A 20,731-nucleotide genomic window follows, 5' to 3' on the forward strand; every position below is an offset into this window, starting at 1 on the left:
ATGTTTATAGGTTTATAGTAAAGATTCTTTACAAATTAAAAATCAATGATCTCAATAATCTCAATGATCTTAAAGTTTTTATTTAAGTCCAAAAAAAGGCCACGAGACCTTTCCATAACATAGAGGATGACTTAATGGTTTTCTCATATTTTGATATTAGAGACAAAGCACTTCTTGAAAGGTCATTTGACACATAAAATTACAACTTTTCATAATGGCCTCATTCCAACCCTCATTATATATTATTTCCACAGATGTCTTGCGTGAGATCAAATCCCATGGTTAAAGCTCACCACATGAGGGCTTGGACAATGTGTTAAGAAGTGACAAAAGAAACAACCTGAGCAAACGCCTAACGCCTAAACACGTAAGTCATACACACCACAGGATGTGAAAGTGATGTGGAGTCCAGCGGTTGCTGACACACTCATTTGTCAGTGTGACCTTGCTTCACTTCCATCAAGGTTCTGCAAAGGTACCATGCCTCCCCTGGTGACGCTTAGCAATTATGATAACATAAAAAGAAATATCTGGAGATAACTCGAAACCCATGTCCATTATCGCCAAATATGGCACCTTCATTACCAAGACCGAGCAATCTGTTCCACATAAGAAAACCCATTTAAGCATTCAATAGGTGTGTGGCAGGCAAAATTATCTTGGCATGAGGTGAGAGGAGGACTGTCTGTAGCCAAACAAAGGCAAGGCAGGGAAGTCAAACTGTTAGTTAATTAGTTGAGCGGCTTCGCATTAACCTTTGACGTTACCCATGTAAATGCTGATGAGTGTTTCTGTGCCCTCAGTGCAGGTGATGGACAAACATTGGTGCTATACATGTACTAACTCAAGGACACTCTCATTATTATGATATAAAGTCACAACTCTCCATTAATGAGGTTGTTTAATGATTGTTTTATTTAATTATTGCCTCCAAGCTGCTGTGTTATTTTAGAAATCGTGTTGTGTCCCTTGTACCTTAATAAATCTTGTTTCTCTAGTCTTAATTAAGAAATGTAGTTTACAACAGCTTATAATATACATTGGACAACCTGTAAACTATACAGTACATAAAAACATTGACCTGTAGTCTGTTAAATTTGATTTAAAAGTCTTTACATTAAATACACCATATGTGGGCCTAAGAATTTGAACAAGTTTCCTTTTTGTAAATGGATTCTGTGAAACAAAAGGATGTTTTCTTGTTCACAGAATTGTAAGTAAAAGTTGCCTCCATAATGCCAAGATGTTGTGGGTGGTTACCAGAGTGTTGCTATGTGGTTTCAAAATGTTCTCAGTGATTTCAACCATATTGCAGTGTGGTTGGTAGAGTGCTTTTGGTGATTGCTTACTGGCCCGTTCACACTTAGAAGGGTATCTCAATAACTAAATGGAAAAAGCTGGAAAATCACTCTTAAAAGTGATTCCAACCATATCAATCCTCTGTGTCATAATTGATTCTGATTGTGGTATAAACTTGTCTATTCTTTTAGAATTAGAACGAACACAAAATAAATTCTGGTCTCCGATTGAAATTTTTCTAGTGACTGTCTCTTCACAGTTACATTTTTCAGTTGGCCAAATTGAATTTCTGTGAATTAAATTGCATCAGTTCACAGAAATTCAATTTGGCCTACGGAAAAATTTAGATGTGATCAGACAGTCACTAGAACGTTTTCAATTGGAGACATTCTTTTTTTTTTTTTTTACAGTGAAAAGTGATGCATCGCTTTCAGCTAAAATCATTTTTGAGGACCAAAATCATTGACCGAAACATAGAGTTCAATTACCCCAATAATGTAATTACCAAAACTTTATTTTTTGTTTCCGTTTTCGGGCTAAATGAAAACTTTAATTTTGGTTTTGGTAAAAGCCTTTATTTTGATTATAATTTTTAATAATTGTCATATATCATATCATAATTATCGTCCTTAAAGTGAAAAGGCTAAAATTCAGAAGAGCCCAAGTCCCTATGACAATCTGATGTTCCTTCAGTTGAAATCCACCAGATTTTTTTTTTTTTAACCTTTTTTAATCGTGTGCTATAGGCAAAAATAAGTCTGATCTCTTCAACACTTAAAAAAATTGTTTTTAAGAACTGTTTGTGTTAACACACTGAAAGTCAATGTGAACCAAAACAACTTTGGACCCCATTGGCTTACATTCAAAATAAGCTAGACATCTTTTGTGTACTGAAGAAGTGATGCGTATAATTATTGTCCTTAATTCAGAAGAGCCCAATTCCAAGTCCCTGTGAGATTCCGATGCTCCTTCAGTTGAAATCTAAAGTAAATATTTTTTTCCCATTAAATCGTATACTAGGCAAAATGTTGATTTCTTCAAGTCTTTGTTTGTTTTGCGTTGGCCAATCTGGCAGTCATCTTAAAGGTATTTCTGATCATCATCTTGCAAAAACAAAAAATTCTAATGATTACCATTGTCATTTTAGAAGTACTTTTTATAACAGTCAGGCAGGCAGGCAGCCATTCCATTCCAGTGAGGACGTTTATACTGAGTGCAGTGCACTTTGCGTCACCCTCAGCTTTTTTCCCTCTATATCAACTGAAGTAACCATTCTGACCTTTAGAGGATGCTGTTGTCATTAGGACAAGGCCTGTTTGTCAGTGAAATCACTTATTCTCACTTTTCTAATTTCTACTTTTCTCTGTGCTCACTGGATCCCTTCACCTGCATGGTGTGGTTTACCATTAGTCTGGAGCAAAAGCAGTTCTAAAGGAGAGGGACTGCGCGCATATTTATAATGCCACACCAAATGGTTCCCCGACACAGTGAAGCGTGACTGTGAAAATGGATTATCGTGCAGAATCAAGCCAAATTCTGTCAAGAGTGTGCTGACGTTAAACAGCTTACAAAAACAACCTCAACTGTACCTGAATCACTCCGGAGATTCAGATTTTTTTAATACCCAGAGACTGTCAGCCTAATTTTCAAAGTGCTTCAGAGGCTTTTAAACATACTTGTTTCCTAAATAACTTTCTTTCTTGGTCCTTATTCAAGATGTACTGTTTAGGAACCAGATGTTTTTACCAAACGATTGAAAGGAACTAATTAAAAGTAATTGGAAAATCTGAATCAATCTGGCTGACTGGACCTGAGTGTGGTGTGATTAAAACTGTCTTCTACACCCAATCAGACAAATCGTTTTGTCAATTGTGTTTCCTAAGCAGGCTTGAAAGCAGGACCGTAACCGCTAAAGGGATAGTTTACCCCTCAAAAAATCAAATCTCTACCATCAGGTTTGTTGTTCCAAACATGTATGACTTGAAACATTAAATTTTTTGGATGAACTCTATCGAAGGTGGACACAGTTCTGAATATGTGGCTACATCTTTAAAGAAATCTGCCCAAAATGTCTGGTAGCATGTGATGAAGCTTTTTACGCAGACAGTTGCATTTTAATCCCCTGAAGCAGTGGATAGTGGGGAAAAACTGTGTGAAACTAGAGATCTGTGACCCAACTGATCCTCATTTGGCCTCTTTCTGTTGTCCAAATCATCCCCACATGCTACTAACCACGAACACATTGCAAGGTGAGGTCTTTTTAAACAGGGGAGGGTCTGTAATTCATTACCTGTCATGACAACACCCTGCAACGACAACCCACCCCCTGTGATAGATTAAAGGGGGATTTCAAGGGGAATGACTTGGCAACTGTGCTCAACTCTCCTAATTGTAGGTTTGTCTTCCTCTATTCCCCGTCCCTGTGTTTTTTAAATGATACAAGTTTGTTTGCCCTTTGAGTTACTCTAACCTTTATTGTGTGTGTGTCCTGGTAAACCCTACATTATGTAGACACAATATCCCAAATCCTTGTCCTTGTGGGGACATTTTTTGGTCCCCATGAGGGAAACAGCTTATAAATCATACTAAGGGATGTTTTTTGAAAATTTAAAATGCTGAACGTTTTCTGTGATGGGTAGGTTTAGAGTTAGGACAGTATAATGATCATTATGTCTATGGTGTGTGTGTGTATTAATGTGCGTTTGTACATTTTACCATGTCTACTTGCTTATGTGGTTATTATCTCTTTGCAGATAATCTGAAGTAGACTGTCAAATGCTGTCTGTCGGAAATGGGCACCTTGCACATTAAATTTGAGTCTCAAAAGAGTTTCAATGCAGTGCTATAGGAAATAGACGCCCTTTAGTTGTTCTGCTTTAGGAGATAAATAAATAAAACAGGCAGTAAATGAAGGGTGGGCTCTGTGGAGGAAGCTCATTTCATGGCCCAGTGTGTGTGTGTGCTCGATAATACGTAGTGCTGGGATTTTAGGGTGTGTTTGGAGCAGATTGCCTGTGGGCTTCCCTACTGTGTTGCTGCAGCTGCTAAACAGGAGAGGAGAGAAGAGAGGAGATTTAACCTCAGCGTCAGAGGAAGCACAGAGGCCAAATGCACACCCTCCCTCTTCTCTACACACTCAAGCAGGACAGGCAGCTGAAACACACATACGCTTGCATGTGTATATATGAATACATTATAAAAAATGAAGAAAAAGAGCTTTTTAAGAACAGTTAAAGGGATAGGTCACCCAAAAATTAAAATTCTGTTATCGTTTACTCCGTCTGTAATGTCTTTGTTCTGCTGAACACAAAAGAAGATATTTTGAAGAATGTTGGTAACCGAACAGTGCATGGACCTTATTGACTTTCATAGTATTTTTTCCCTAATATGGGTTTTTTTGTTCAGCAGAAGAATGAAATTCATACAAGTTTGGAACAACTTATGTGTGAATAAATGATGACAGAATTTTCTTTTTTTGGGTGAATTATCCCTTTAACATTGCAGTGTGCAGTTTACACCTCAATTTAGAAGTGCTTGTTAATGCAAATAATAAATGACTATTATTATTGGGTTAGTGCGTTTTTTTAAGGAAAAGATACATTTATTTAGCAAGGATGTACAAAAGTCACAGTAAAGATATTTCAAGTTAAATATTAAGTAGTACAACTGTTTTTAACATTGAATTAAAAATAAGAAATGTTGATTGAGCACCAAATCAGCATATTAGAATGATTTCTGAAGGATCATGTGACACTGGAGTAATGATGCTGAAAATGTTGCCGTCACAGGAATGAACATTTTTAAATATACTAATATTGAAAACAGTTATTTTAATATAATAATTAGCAATATTAATGTTTACTGTATTTTTTTTAATTAAACTCCTCATGAAAGCAAAATCGACCCTATTTACTTTGTTAGCACACATTACAGGTCTTATGGTGAACAGTTAATCCGTGCAAATTAATGCACAGGAAAAAAAATGTTTGTTGCGGTAATCTTTAATCAAAATCTGAAAGGAAACGGCGTTCCTTGGCAGTTTGACTGCTTAGGTTTGAAATTGCTTAAACACTCCCCTCCAACCGTTAGTCTGCTATGAACGATCGATGGAGAGGAGCAGCGCTAAAGTAAAACCCTTCCCTCTATTCAATATTCCGTTTCACTTGGAAACGTCACAGCACTGTGGAAAACTCACTTGCTACTTCCAGTTAACTGGGACTTTAAATAAATGCAGCTCTGGTGAGCTTAAAGGTCCCGTTCTTTGCGTGTTTTCGAAGCTTTGATTATGTTTACAGTGTGCAATATAACATGAGTTCATGTTTCGCGTGTAAAAAACACAGTATTTTTCACACAATTTACTTATCTGTACAGCGCTGTTTCCTCTGTCCTAAAAACAGCCTGATGATTTCCTTGTTCTATGAAGTCCCTCCTTCAGAAACACGTAACGAGTTCTGATTGGGCAGCGCTTCCCGTGTTGTGATTGGACAGCAGCTTAGCGCACTTTGCCCGGAAAGGTCCCGCCTCTTACCATAACGGGGAGATGCAAGCGATGAATGCGCGCTCTTCTCCATGTGGGAGAGCAAGAAGACCACGCCCCCTATTTTGCGCGTTCTTGTGGGCGGAGGGTTAGTCAACAAACGGTTCTAGTGACGTCATTACATCCCTGCACTTCCTGCTGTAGTCCAAACCGGCCGTTAGCTGTAGGCTTTGAAAGGGAACTTCTGTTAAATAAAATATCTCGCTTGGCATTGAACTTTGAGCTTTATAATTTTTACGGGTATTATTTATGCTCTAACAGCAACATTACACACTAACTAAAGTTTGAAAGATGGAATCGTGAAGTACAGGACCCTTTTCTGAAAGATATTCACATTGCGGAAAAAAATAACAGGTGGAAAAAATCCCATAGACTTACACTGAAGGAGGGACCTGAGACTACAGACCAAAATATTATAAACAGGAACCAGCTCATATAGCTGTATGATTAAAAACAAAAAACATTCAAATACCTCAGTAACTGCATAGCAACACCCTAGTAACTACATATAAGACATTTTTCAGCTGTATTTTATTTTTTTGTCAATATAGTGAAAGTCAATTGTGTACAGTTGAAACAGTTAAAAGTATGAACAATTTTCCACAGAAGAATAAAGGGGGATAAAATGATTACAGATTTTTTTTTTTTTTTTTTTTTTTTTTGGTGATCTATCCCTTTAAGTGACCAAACATTTCAGACTAAATAGATAGTGTGTCTTTTAGCATGATCCAGAGGTCTTTTCTCCTCTCCGTCAGATTTGCAGTCCGTAGAGAGTAGCATCATAGAATGAAACGGCATTCTAAAGCAGACTGAATCTTCTTCTGTGTCAGAAAGACAGGCCAGAGATTCAGTGGCACGCTCACACACTGCTCTCATCCAGCACAGAGCAAATTGTGCATGAAATTGGTTCAGAAAACATGAACTGGAACGATCCCATCTTCAGTCCCTTTTTGCTGGGTCTGCAAAAACTGTGTTGGCTGTTTAATTACAAAGTATTAACGCACCAGTGTTGCGTGATGGGTGAGTCAGCTACCGATTGGCTCTCACCATGAATAACCATGGCTGTGTTGCTAAAACATGACGAATGTTGGTTGTAAAGTTCAAATCATATGTGGCAGTTCAAAAAGCTTGCCAGGGCCCTTTCGTGGAAACTATTAAGTGCACATTTATTGTACAGTCTTTCTTTGGATAGCATGATGAATGACTTCACCGTGTTCAGCTAAGGGATCAGTGAAGCAGTGCAAATATCTAGTAATAGAACAGAACAGCATAACTGTTGCCAGAGAAAAGAGCAGAAACATTATTTTGATATTCAAGACGCCCTTTTTTTGCTTCAGACAAGATGTTTTGGCGGTTCCTTGCTTTTGCATTTTTATGCAGGTGCACCTTTACAATTTGTATACTTTAAATCACTTCTCAGGCCTCGTTCTGCTCTATGACTACAAAAACTAATCCTCAGCTTGAATTGCATCTTTATCTTTATTTTTCTCTCACAGTCATTCCTGAGCACAAGGTTACTGTGTCACTCGTGGAGGCATCCTGTCTGACACAAGGCTGATATGTTGAAACTTAAATTATATTAGGGCTAATCTGGTTATGGTTATAGCTTACAAGTTGTGGCTTACAAGCATCACTAGTTATTTATTCACACTTATATCTCATCCTATGTTTTATATGGTTTTAAATCAGCAGGGAACTGTTTGATATTCAGCTACTGATTTTGGGGTCTCTGTCAGGGGACATCACCTCCAGGGCCGGATTTATGCATAGGCATTATAGGCATGTTTTGCACCCTTTAAATCTGTCTGTGGGTGGGGGGTGGGGGGTGAAATGCTGTTTCATGCACACTGAGCTTTTTACACTGTTAAAGACTTAGATTCCCATCCTAAACATAGACAAAGTTTCAAAAACTAATGTTGGATGTTTGATGGAGTATTTCTTTGTCAAAAATACTCCTTCCGGTTTCTCACAAATTTCGGAGAGTTTTTTTCGAGTATGGCTTGGTTTGACGTTGATAGAACGGAAGGTCCTTGTATGGGCCGTACGGGCTCTTCTCCCGGTAGGGTGCGCGCGCGTGACTAGAGCGAGAGAGGAAATGCACGCCCATAAACACTCACTCAGATGCAGATCCACTCGTCCTTGAACACTTATGACGCGCTGCGCTCTCGCTCCACTTTATTCCTATGGGTGATATCAACGCTTCAGCACAGCATTCCCGGAAGGCAGTGATGCATTTGAACCGATATGAACGCAGAAATGACGGGAAGCTTCACAATGTCGCGGATTTCCACGGTCAATGCTGTCACAGGACTTCACAAAATCATACCAAAGAAGTGTGTTTTTGACGGAGCGGTCCCAGCGATAAAGGTTCGGTCCTGCTTTGGAAGCAGCCGGTGAGTAAAACTGCTTCAAATGTCTGTGCTGTTGGCTATCGTCGCGTGAGTAAACATCAGTAAACGGCACGATCGCGTGCTTCGTCATTCAAATGCGCTAAAAGGTTAACGTTACTCCATATAACGTTACACTAGTCTGACGTGCAAAACCGTTTTGCTTGCTACTGCTAAGGTTTAGTCGCATACAATAGTCCATAAACCGAATCATGTCCTCATAAACTGCGAGTAAAGACACACAAATGTTGACAGGCCACTAAATACAGTACATACCACAGAGACGGACGTCCTGCTGCTGCTGTTTCTCCTGTTCAATTTATTACAGCCTGATTCTGGATCACGTATTAGCTGAATCCGATCGATAGCATACATGGGTCGATAGCATACTTGGGTTTCTCCACGCTTGAGGACGTCACTGCTTTGTGCCCGATCGTCATTCTTTAGCTCCGCCCACACGATACACCTCCAGGCGCTCGTTTTTTTCCGGAAAGACTCGGTACAGCCTATATTTCTTTTATAAATATAATAAAACTAAAGACTTTTCGGAGATATGAAGGATGCAATACTACTCTATAGGTACACAAGATTGACATCAGATTGACTGAAACTGAGTGTTTCACCCCCCCTTTAACTACTGAAATGTATTGAAAAGAGCTTGTGACAAAACCTTGTAACTCCATTGGACGGTCAGTAAAACCCCATAACCGCATGTAGTTTGGACTGTCTCTTCTTGTTTGTAATGCAGGATTTATTTGAGACCGGCTTTTATTTGTTCGTGCTGACCACACCCCCGGCCACTATCAGAGGCCAGGCGCTAAATTGACTACAGGCTTTTATTTGAGGAAATACGGTAATGAGATTAATCAGCCTGCCAGGCTTTGCGAGCCCTGGCCCTTACTGTCTAAATCCAGCTTGCTAAAGGTATGTTTCTGTTAGACACGTACACCTTAGCAAAATGATCTATAACAATGCAACACTATTACATATAAAAACAAGTTTTACTCACATAAGTGTGTTGCACCATTCCTGTCTGATCCAAATCCAGCATCGACCTGAGATTTGTTTACATATGATTCCGTAGTAAACTGAAGTGATTATGTCTTCCCCATGTGAGCTGGAACTTCATTAAAAATAAAGTTATGTTACTAATAATATTAGGATCCGAAGGAAGGTTATGCAGCGACTGTGTTCTTCCACAACCAGGATTAACGCAATATCTTAATCTTCCTCGGCATGTTTATTGTTGTTGACCAGCTAGCAAGAGCCCTCCATGAGTTGGTGAGCGGGGCTACTGAATTAGACACGCTGTAGAGGCGGTGTTTCGTTGCGCGCTGACGTAAGTATGAAGCACAGGACCGTTTGCTGAGCCTGGTGTCTATAAAAGCTTTTCTTTGACTAACAAGGAAGTTTTCAACTCTGAAACTTACAGGATATTGATATATTGCCATGACCTTTTATATATCAAAAGCTCAAGGGAAATTTGATTTCTCAATTCATCACCCCTTTAAATAATTAATTTTATTATAAAAATATTAATTATTAATCAGTAGTTGATCGTTAATTCTCCCGACGATCGACTAAGAAAATTTAATCGAATGCTCATCCCTAGTTATGGGACAATTCTGTGAATGTTCTTGAGTGACCCATCCAGAGCCCAGACTTGAACCTGATTGACAATCTCTGGAGATATCTTAAAATGGCTGTACACCGAAAATGGCTTTACACCAGCTGTAGGAAGAATCCTGGTGTAGGAAGAGTCCTGGTTGTTCCAAACTTCTTTTCTCATCCAACCTGATGGATCTTGAGCGTTCCTGCAAAGAAGAATGGGTAAAACTGCCCAAAAAAAGGTGTGCCAAGCTTGTATCACACTCAAAAAGACATGAGGCTGTAATTGGTGCCAAAGGTGCTTCAACAAAGTATTGAGCAATAGGCTGTGAATACTTACGTACATCTTTTTTTTATTTTTATACATTTGCAAAGATTTCAAACAAATGTATTATTACAATTTTGAGGAAAAAATTGAATTGAATCCATTTTGGAATAACAAGGCTGTAACATAATTTCCGGTTGCACTGTATCTTTTATGTATTTAAGGAGTAGGGAACACTGTCTTAGTCTAGCATTTGTTTGTTGAGTCATATAGCCAATACCATCTTAAACAGCCTCTACGAAGCACTTCACCTTTATTACATTAGATTTTGTCTTAATGGCAGAAAAAACTGAGCACCCACATAGCTACAGTAAACCATTAGGGTGATGAAAACGTAATGCGACTTACTGCCTCAGATGTGGCCATTCTAATGACGGACAAATCATGTAGCCTATATGTGACATTTGCTGTGGTCAAAAACCCTTTAACTCCATTTGAGCTTGATTTTGGTCGAAATATAATGATACAAGTATCTGACCATATAATCTTTATGATGTCATTTTTTATATTTCAGTTTATTTATTTATTTATTTTTTCAGTTTTAGTATTTTAATTCAGTTAGTATATCAAGGCAACATCATTTATGTTTTTACATTTATGTTTTTCACCTATTATATTAATTTTTTATTATTTTTTCAAATTCATTACAATAAATGGAAGTACAAGTTGTATTTTTAGTTAACAGTAACAACACTGACCAAATGGCACATTTCTACCATGTTACATAGACATCCTAGTTAATCATGGCAGTTCAAAAAGATAAAGGAAATTCAAATAGGTGAACAAGCAGAAGAAGGGATGTGGTTTGAACAAAGTGACCTTTGGCAGTGCCTGGTCTAAAAAAAACAAGCCAGGTGACGTGCAAGATGATTAAAAAGAAAGAAGAAATATAGTTAAGAATATAGAATATATATAGATATATTAATTAATCTGGTGACATGTCATATTACTTGTAAAGTAAGCATAACTGGAAAACATTAGCTGCAAATCATTTTAGACCTAGATGTAAGCTTACTAAAAATACAGTATAAGTGGTCTCAAAAACTGTTGAATCCCATACTGTGTTTAATCAGAAGGAGAATGCGGGAGGGCAGCATAAACAAATAGCTTTTCACTCCAAGCCAATTCTCTAGTATATATTTTCCAATTAATTTTGAAAATGCGCATCCAGACTAATGCCACGTGGGTGAAGTGTAAAATAGGAACCGTGTAGCAAGTAGTTGTAAGGATTTAATTTTGTGGATGTATTGAGGTTAATCTGTCTCTCTCACTAAACCTATGGTGGCCTGCTGTGAGATCAAAACACCCGGAGAAGATGAGAGATGAGGCGAGCACTTTATGTAACCGTATACTTTCTTACATAAACACAAACCCCTCTGTGTTCTCTATCAAAACTAAAAGCCTCCTTTCTGTGCTAAACTAGCACCTTTTTTATTATAAAGACTAGTAGAATATGTTCAACAGACCCCCTAAAACTCAAGCATCCTTTTTACAGCAGCTTAAACCTGGTTTAGGGAAATCCAGTGCCTGCTTTTTAGCTTAAACCTATTGAGAAAGGAGATAAACCTAACAGAGTACACAGGATTAGTGAAGAATCCACTGAGAGCTGCAGAGAAAAAGCCACCAAAAGGATGGGCAAATGGACTGCTAGATATCCAACCCACTTACAACTAGGTCTTGTAATGACTGCCAATTGGGGTGGGAATCACCAAAGGCCCCTAAATACGATATCTTGATTCTTAAAGTGTAAGTCTGTCAATTTTCAACCCACTTTGTATAGTTACATTGTTTGTAGTTTATGTAAATTTACAATGTTTATTCTTTAGTGGTCAGCAAAAGTCCATAAGATGATGCAAAGCATTGATATTTGACAGTTCCGGGGATTTTTTTTAAAACTACAGAAAACTACATTGTGCGTCCACATTTTAAGACTAGGTTTATCACTGAGAATTGTATCACACCTTAGCCCCTTTCACACTGCACGTCAGACCCGCAATATTCCCGGAACATTGCCGGGTTGCCTTCTGTGTGAAAGCAACCACGTCCCGGAATTGATTACCGAATTCGATCCGGGTCAGGGACCTAGTAATATTGCGGTATTCGACCCGGGACGAGCGCTGTGTGAACAAAAGCCGAAACTAATGCCGCAACGTGTACGTAGTTATCGTGCGACTCCTAGAGCTTGTTTTTTCAATAATACAACCCTGCAGTGCCAGAAGAGCTAGTCGGTGTTTTAAACGCAGAGAGTCTTCGTATACAACAGAAACTAAAATTAAACAAGCAGAAATGTGCGCAAACTGGACACAAGGCGAGACCACGGAGCTCCTTACTATCTGTGCTGAAGCTGAGATCGCTCGCCATTATACGTCACATCAGGATGTCACGTGTCGTTACGGGACCGTTACGGGTTGTGTGTGAAAGCGCACATATTACGGTATTTCGCTGGCAGTGTGAATGGACCAAATCTAGCGGCCCGGAAACAAATGCCGGGTCGCATTATCTGTGTATTTGCCGGAATCGCAGTGTGAAAGGGGCTCTTGTCTACTCTTTAAACAGCATTATGGTAAAAATGGAATGACAACAACCTTCTTACCTGTACGAGATGCAATTTTGCTGCTTCAAGGGGTTGAGGAGAAGGTGCTCCCCGTTCCTTTTCTTCCTAATTAACTCTGTTTGGCTAACAGAGTTACTCCCTACAATGTTCTTGATCCTTTAAAACAGAAAATAACTCACTCTCGCTAAACATTTACTCTTTGAATTCTTGCACCTAAGAAGAATACAAGTCGACAACATTATAAAAGTTTACTAAGAATTATTTCCTACTCTATCAAGGTGGTATTTGACTCTGCTCAAGCCTATAGGCGCAGACTGGTGGGAGTGGCCTTGGACAGTAAAATGCCCAGTGCATTATGGGTGTTAAGTTTTTCTACTACTGGGCAAAAGGGGAGGATACAGCTTTCTCTAGTCAGTAAGCAGAGGTAAAAAATTGTGTTGCTTTTCTACCACATACAGTAGGCAGCGAAGTTTTATTGAAAGCCCATTCTGACAAGGAAAGAATGAGCCCTTTTAGCCACAATCCAATATTATTACGATTTAAAACATTTAGTGATATACTGAGTATTGCGGTATGTAATATTGTGATATATACATATATTGCAATATTTTGCTACTTATACTCTTTTTTTGAGCTGCACATGTCTCCAAAGGAAAACATACATTTTTCTAATAAGCAAGTTCTCAGTCTGTTAATTTTACCTCTTCATATCCATCTCCTTTGTCCCTTCCAGTATTTTTCCTATGCTTGTATTTTATAAAAATTTTAAAAGAAATTGCAGTTGCCAAATAAAATGTAGTTTTCACACTCAAAACCATATATGGGTTGTTACAAAACATATTGAACAAGTCAAAGTCAATGGTGACACTGTTCCTTTTCAGTTATAGTTCAGTTATAGAAATAAAGTTATGTGCTGCTGAATTATATTTATTTTGTTTTAGAAAGATACATTAGAAGCATGTTGCAAAATTCAGAACTCCCAATCCTGGCTCTAAATTCAGGCCCTGAAAAGATTGGTATATGCCATTTGTGTATCGATACAATATCTCCCCGTGAAATATGTATTTTCCCCACCTCTAGTTGACACCCATCTTAAAATACTTGCTGCTGCATCGGTAACCGTTTTGCTGTGGGAAAAGAGTCAAAGTCTTATTTTTAACCATTCGTGACTTTCATTTGGGGTAGAGTAATTGGTAACCACAGGGAGAGTGCGTGTGTGTGTGCGCGTATCAAGAAAGAAAAAAGGTCTTGTAGCTACCGTGTTTTTTAGTCAGGGTTGTGTGAACAAAAGATAAGCTGTGGCCTAAAAACATCTCAGAGTAAGACATGTATCTTCGGCAGCACCAGCCACCCAGGTGGAGAGGATATGTGTGTGGGTTGTATGCGCTTAAGCGATCAGAATGCACTCTGTCTTTCTGGTGGTGAGGGATGTTGAGAGCCTGCCGATTCCCCAGACTTCACCTTGCCAAACTGACTTCACAGTCTGTGTCCTTGCTGAACGTAACTCAAAATTTCCTTCGCAGGTTTGCCATAAACAGTTATAAGCATGTCAGGGAGTTGCAGAGGTTAAATTTGTCTTGCTGAACACCCTGGAGAATATGTAGCAACGCTCTACTTTCTGCCCCATGTATCATGGACAAAACAGTAATCACATGAACATCCACTCTGGGGACTTTTAATGTGAATTATTAGTTTTGAAGGATGGTAGCAGAACATTTAGCCACTTCCTCATTTATCACTGTACAGTTTAGTGAGTGTTAGCCCAAGTGTATGTTTGCCAGTATTTTAGCATTTGTAATATGTGAGAATATTTATCTAGTGGTGAGCCTCTGTCTAACAAATGCCCTATGCAGTGACAAGGTCAGAGATGGAAAGGAATAACTGGGTTACTGCCAGGAGCATGTTGCCAGATTGCATGTGTCCATCCTGTTGACGCAAGGCGTGAGTAGACAGGGAATGCTAATGTAAGATTAACCACCCTGTCTGTCTGCATTTCCACTGAACTGTGAGAAATCTGGAGTCTTTAAAAGGGTCATATCATATACTTTTTGTTTTTTCCCCTAAGGGTCCAGTTGAGGTCCAAAACAGAAATACCCTCTCTCTGACCCTTAGCTTTAAATGGATAGTTTAAACAAAAATGAAACTTCTGCCATCATTTAAGCTACTCACCCTCATGTTGTTCCAAACCTGTATGACTTAATTGCTTTATATCTCAATGTTTTAGTTTTTTGTCCTTACAATGAAATGCAGTGTTGTTTGGACCCATTCTTTAAAATATAAGTCATGTTTGAAACATGAATATTATTAAATTATTTTTTTGGTGAAACTTATTCAGCAAGGATGCATTCATTTGATCAAAAGTGACAGTAAAGACCAGGGACGTGCACAGGATTTTTGAGGGGCAGTTGCTCTGACCTAAAAAAAGGGCACCACCCCCCCAACCGAAAAAAAACCCTCATCATCTGTCCAATTACATATTATTGTTATTGCCATTATCATTATTATTTTAATGCCCCCTATAGTGGTATTTATGTTCTGCTCAGGAAAAATATTATAGGTGGGGCTATTTTTTGCAGTGGGGTCTAGGGGTTTCTCCCCCAAGAATTTTTTTTATTTCGTAGATGTGATTTCCTGCATTATGGTGCGTTTGAGGCCATTTCCCTTGCCTATACCAATAAAGAACTCAAACCAGTCAATATCAATAGTCTAATAAAAAAAGACAATATTAATTTAACTGCCATCAACAGTTTCACAGGTAATGATAATGAATAAGTTGCAAGTTTATTATGCTCCGTGTCCAGATAGAAAAAGTAGATTTATGAAGATTTTAATTAATTTCATAAAACTTGTTGATGAAGATCGTCCGTTTGTTATACCTTTACGACAACGTTAAGTCTCACCCGACAACCGCGACAATCTCCTTCTAGTGCCGCTCATGTAGGCTCAGCCAGGGCGGTCAGGAGGAATTTGGGGGCCCCAAGCAAATGGACATGGCTAACCTTCTACAGATAAACGGCTAATGATTAAAACATTTTTGTAAAATTTAAGAAACCATTTTTAAAACATCTATAAACATTACATAGATAGACAGGCCAAATATTCCTAACACTTTGTTAAGGGTTACTAGTTGGTTTGTAAACTGTCTATAAACATTATCTGGATGGTTATTATAAAGTTGCAACAGATGACTATAATACCTTGTTAAATAGTTAATAAAAAGTACCAGTAAAACGTGTGGGTTGTCCTGATACTGTACTTCAAAATGCAACAGTGTAAAAATTGCCACACAGAATAAAGTAACTGTTCAAGATCCATTGGTAACTTATAAAAATAATATCATATTTGCATAAACTGTTACTACCATATATCCCGACACTAGCACATTAAGATAAGCTATGAAAAAAATGAATGTTCCTCTGCCTCTTTCTGGTTAAATAATGTTTATAATAATAGTTAATATAGCATGCTATATTAACTATTCCAGGTTATTTATGTATAGCATAAAAATAGTTAGTATAGCATGCTATGCCACTTTCATCAAAACCTATTACAGCAATTTTATGTCATTAAATACGATAAACAGATATTCTGAAACAGATCTGCATCTTCCTTATCCCGTTAAAAATATATTACAGTATGTAACCATATTCCGTCCGTTCTAAAAAAAAGTTGCACTAACTGTTCGTTGTTACAAGCAACATTTCCCAGGCAGGTAGCTAACATAAACATATTTTTGCTAGCCTACCTAATAGTACAAATATAGCTATTTTATATAGTGTAATTTATCACTTACCACTATCTTGTTTTTTTCTTTTCTGGCTTCCTAAAGCATAATTGCGCTTCATGATCGCCGAGAAGGTTTTGTATTTTGCCGGCAGCAGAGATCTCGTGGTTGGGTGGCTGTTGTCAGCGACGACTGAGAGGGCCCGCTTGAGGGGGATTCCGATAACAGTGTCATTGCACTTTACTGCATTGACTATCAAAGGGGCGCTCTGTCGTTGCATTTTATTCTTAACCTGTCGTTGACTTGCGGCCCCAGGCCAGCTCGGGACCCCAAGCAATTGTTTGACTTTCACTTTCGGAGGGGTAACGTTACCCGAATATGGAAGTGATTGAGGCTTAGCGATTTTTTTTTTTGGTTATATTTTTTTTATTGATCTAGGCCTACGTGAAATTCTGCATCGATTGTACGATTGTTTGATTTATTTTTTTCCACCTCGGAAGGGCAACGTGAGTCGAGAAGGGCATATGGGCAGTTGCCCGGGCAACCTGAGCAACCCCCCTGTGCACGTCCCTGGTAAAGACATTTAAAACATTACAAAAGATTTTGGTTTCAAATGTATGCTCTTCTTTTCTTGAACTTTCCATTCATCAAAGAATCCTGAAAAAATTCAAACTGTTCTCAACATTTATTATAATAAAAACATGAAATGTGGGTGGGAAAAATGTTAATCAACATCTGATGCATAGAACCAAAAATTTTATTTTTTTTTTTTTGCAATAATCCATTACACTTACCTCACAATATGGAAGAAAAGATCTGTCGCTACTTCCGTTTAATTGGCTAAACAAAAACGTGTACAGTAGTTAGATTATTTCTTTAGTTTGAAAGACTTAAGTATTGTATTCATTCTTCCCACTTGAGTAGAAGTTACTGAATCAGACTTTAATAAAAGTTTCTATTGTTAGTCCACTTACACAAACACACATACAGTTTGGTAAATAGTGTCAAGACTGAAATTGCCTCTCCAGGAACAGTTTGTGACATAAAAAGAGGAAGTTGTCATGTTGTACAGCATCTATGTGTTTCCACCTTTTAAACCGATTACAAGGCGTCCTTTAAAGATTCAAAGTGTCAGAAGTTCCATCTCTCTTGCCTACATTTTCTATTTTTTTGTTTCCCTTTGTTACATATGTCTGTCTGTCAGATTTTTCTTGCTTTCACTCTCTCTGCCCACCCCCTCACAAAGTCACATAACATAATTGCCTCACCTCTTTTCTCTGATGTACTGTGGATCTATCTCGTTGAGGAGACAGGCCACATGCGTCTGACAACATTTTCATGCACAGAAATGTTCATATTAAACAGAATTGCTTGTTTGTAAAGAAATGCATTCTTTTATATTTAGCAGGGATACATTCAATTCATCAAAAGTGACTGTTAAAAATGTTTCCACAAAAATACTCTGCAGTGCTGTTTTCAACATTTCTTGAGCACCAAATTTGCATATTACACTGATTTCCGTAGTATAATGTGACTGAAAACTGGAGTAATGGCTGCTAAAAAAACCGCTTTTAAATTACATTTTAAAATATATTTTAATTTGTAAAAATATTTCACAGTACTGCTGTTTTTAAAGTATTAGGCCTACATAAGTGCAGCCTTGGTGAGCATAAAAGAGCCTACTTTCAAACAACAAAATCTTACCACAAACGTGTGTCATGTAAACAAATATGCCTAATTATAATAATCTAGATAAGCTTGTATTTCGGTATCTAGAAATCTGAATAAAACAGCTGGCATATCATAATTTTGATTCCTATTCACCTAATTCAGACCGTAGCTGAAGATTTGTAATCATTTCTGTCCAAATAAGAGTAATTCTGGGTTAACAGTCAAGCAATAAAGTTACATTTCTTGGAGGGAACAGAAGACTGAAAAGAAATTATCATAAATCAAAACAGATGAGTGAAAGCAGCAAAGCACTGTAAGAGTCTCATGACCTACATTTTGCCATTGTGCTGTTGTCAAGAGCATGAATGGGGATTAATGAGTCCAAATGAGTTCAATTACTGTGCAGAATTGCCAAAAATGCATCACTTCCTGTAGGGCAAATCATAAAATAATATGCACCATTTATTCAACATATACAGAACACTTAAAATATCCAGCTTTTTCAAATGATAGGAGTAACTTCTATTAAACTGTAAACAATCAGTTAAAGGCTTGCTATGAATGCAATAATTAGTTTTTTTGTTTTTATTTGTTTTTTACTGGGTACAATGAAGTGACATTATTGTACTCACCCTTCAACCACCGAGCATTTAAAGGAAACTTAAACATTTAAAAGTATTAAAGGGATAGATGAACATTCAATAATAATTTACTCTCTCAAGTTGTTCCAAAACTGTATGAATTTCTTCTGCTGACCACAAAAGAAGATATTTTGAAGAATTTTGGCAACCAAACAGTTGATTGACCCCATTGACTTCTATAGAAGGGAAAAAGGACTATGGAAGTCAAAGGCCCCATCAACTGTTTGCTTACCCTATTCTTCATTTACTGTGAATGACTACATATGGAAATATTCCAATAGCTGTAGAGTATGTTAACCTCTTTTTCCTCTATAAACTTCAACCAGAATATAGATCTTAATTGGAAAATTATGCGCATATAAACATGGTCAATGTACTACCGTGGGCGTACTTGAAAACATCCTTATGTGTGTGTATGACTTTCTACATGTGTTTGTGGTTGTCGGTATGTATAATGTGTGAGGGGCCAAGTACTCCACACCCCCTCGAAATCTCTCATTACGGTTTCCTCCTGGCACTGTAGGCCCCTCTCTCTGTGCCACACCGTTCTCTGTCCAACTGTCGGGAGATATGGCTGGAGGGGACAAGCAGTCCAGATCTGTCCATCTGCATGTCCCTATGGCCCCTCAAATCCCTACTTAAGAGGGATATGACGACCTTCTGTGGAGAACTGAATTCAGACCAATTTACACACAAAAATGTATTTGACTAAACTTTTTGTTGTGCTTTATTTTAACCCACCTTCTACAGTCCTTTAATGAGAAAATGTGTTGGAAATATTCCTGTTTTTAGACCCAAAGACATGTTAAGTAGTGCAGAATCTTCTGGTCTGCTAAATCCGTGCGTGTAGATGCTGACTCACTCGAGTAGGCTGCCGTATCTCCAACAGCGAGGGCAGAAGCAGGTCAGAGAAACAGCATAATGCAGCGCAGCACAGGGAAAACTGGGTCTTTTCATCTCATCCATGTCTGAAAGCTCACAGAACCAAGTCAGCCAAGCCTAACATGGCTTTTCCCCTCTTGGTCTTACTCGCCTGCCTCCAGTTACCCCTAGAGAGTCTTTCAGATCTTTAGTCTCCACTCACCTTCCCGAAACAGCCCCCAATCATTCCATCTCCTGCTTATCACCGCATAATTGGAGGTACAGCAATTAGTGAGCTCTAATTGATCCGAGTATGGACAACACCGGACTGACGCTGCAGTTTAGCATAGGGCTAATTCTCATCCCATTCGCAAACCTGTGCAAGAGCGCTAGATAAATCAGCATGGACAAAACAGCACATTTCACTCTCCGACCCTCAGAAAGTGGCTCAAATCCGCATCATTATTGGCACATTCCTTCGTACCAGCCACTGGAAAGCTGGTTGCAGTGAAATATAAGAGTCCAATTATTCACACTGTAAAACAGCTATCTGCTTAGCCAAGCACCTAGGGAAATTCAATAAGTTGTTCCAGAGATGAGGCTTGGCTTTTACTGGACACAGATTTTCTGAGCATCCATCACAGAGCCGCGCAGACGAACTAGTCTGCCGATACGAAGCACCAGACGGGGGAGTTAAATGAATAGTGTGCTCTCTCAGCAGGCCTTAAAATTAAAGTGAGACATTGTTGGGCCAACCTGGCATGTTGTATTTGGAAAATAACTGCCTCTCACATATACTTTTTTTGCATAGAGAGCACTATTCGTTAGGGCCTCTGGTTTGGATTGCTGTATACTATTGGAAGGAGGCCTCAAATCCTGTGTAAAAAGCCATTGCCTGTAATCCTGCTAATCCTCTCAGGTGTGGCGTTACTCATATGAAGGTAGCTTATTGGTGATCGGGAATCAAGGCCAGGGCATCAATTAAACATCCAACGGGGGAAATGTGCAAGCAGAGTAGATTTAAACCATCTAAACTGTGCAACTTGTAGATTATTTGTACTTCATGCAGATTTTGCATCGTTATTCGTTACCATAGTCTTGCGACAAGGGAAGTAGTAGGCCAT

At 38.4% G+C, this 20,731-nt stretch overlaps 1 protein-coding gene across 3 annotated transcripts in view; it reads left to right on the forward strand.

Annotated features, from left to right (window-relative positions):
* The window catches only part of pnp4a (purine nucleoside phosphorylase 4a), a 151,224-nt gene that overhangs the window by 44,440 nt on the left and 86,053 nt on the right, over window positions 1-20,731 (forward strand). For 2 of the 3 annotated variants that reach the window (XM_067431935.1, XM_067431933.1), the window contains one exon: window positions 255-367. The exons of the other annotated variant lie outside the window; for it this stretch is intronic. The gene's annotated coding sequence lies outside the window, so the exon portion shown is untranslated. The remainder of the gene's footprint in view (window positions 1-254; window positions 368-20,731) is intronic. 3 annotated transcript variants of the gene reach the window in all.

This window comes from Pseudorasbora parva, chromosome 22, assembly GCF_024679245.1.
Source record: "Pseudorasbora parva isolate DD20220531a chromosome 22, ASM2467924v1, whole genome shotgun sequence".
NCBI classification, from domain to species: domain Eukaryota; kingdom Metazoa; phylum Chordata; class Actinopteri; order Cypriniformes; family Gobionidae; genus Pseudorasbora; species Pseudorasbora parva.